General features: G+C 42.9%; 1 pseudogene; it reads right to left on the bottom strand.

Moving 5' to 3' along the window:
* Positions 1–246: 246 nt before the first annotated feature.
* Positions 247–808, bottom strand: part of LOC102871957 — a 2262-nt pseudogene continuing 1700 nt past the window's right edge.

The raw sequence follows: 808 nt of genomic DNA, 5'->3' as shown, positions 1-808 counted from the left end.
TCTTGTGACAGTGGATAACGCTGCTATGAACATTAGTGTAAAAACGTCTGTTTATATCTCAGCTCTAATATCCTTGAGGTATGTTTCTAGAAGTGGATATCTAGATCATAGGGACTTTCTAAGTTCAGCTTTTTGAGGAAACGTCAAACTGCCTTCCAGAGTGGTTGTACCATTTTACAATCCCAACCAACAGAGTATGAGAGCTCCTATCTTTTTTTTTTTCTTCACTTTTTAAGGTGTGCACTTTTATTCAACTGGTCTCAAGTCAGTGTACAGGTAAAGCCCTGGCTGCCTCCACATCTCAGCCACCCCAGGGAGACCAAAGCCTTCATATTTCTAGAGTTGAGGGAAAGGGCAAGGGTCCCAAAAAAGTAGGGCCTCCAATGGCTGACTAGTGGGAAAAAAAACCCCAAAAACTAAAGAACAAGTATTAAGGCAGAAGATTTTTTAACAAAAAAACCACAAACTGGATAAGGTATAATTTACATAAAAGCAGTGCTCCCTGCCACCCCTGTCGATGCGTGTACCCGGGTTGGGGATGGGGCTCTTCTGCTTAGGGGAAGGGAGAGGCTTTTGGAAAGGCAGGGGCTTCCTGTCACATCGCCAAGTTGATTATTTGAAATGAATATTTAAAAAAACTAAGGTGCGCCTGATACAGGCCATGGTCTTTGCAATCACTTGTTATGCATCAGAGAGTTGGACAATGGACGAGGGAGGACAGAAGGAGAATTGATGCCTTTGAGCTGTGGTGCTGCAGAAGAGTATTGAATGTACCCTGGACTACCAAGAAAACAAACAGATTTATCCT

The sequence above is a fragment of the Elephantulus edwardii genome, unplaced genomic scaffold (assembly GCF_000299155.1).
Source record: "Elephantulus edwardii isolate Elephantulus edwardi_28Jun2011 unplaced genomic scaffold, EleEdw1.0 scaffold00019, whole genome shotgun sequence".
NCBI lineage: Eukaryota > Metazoa > Chordata > Mammalia > Macroscelidea > Macroscelididae > Elephantulus > Elephantulus edwardii.
The sequence above is the reverse complement of the archived record's forward strand: the minus strand, read 5'-3'. Positions and strand labels throughout refer to the sequence as shown.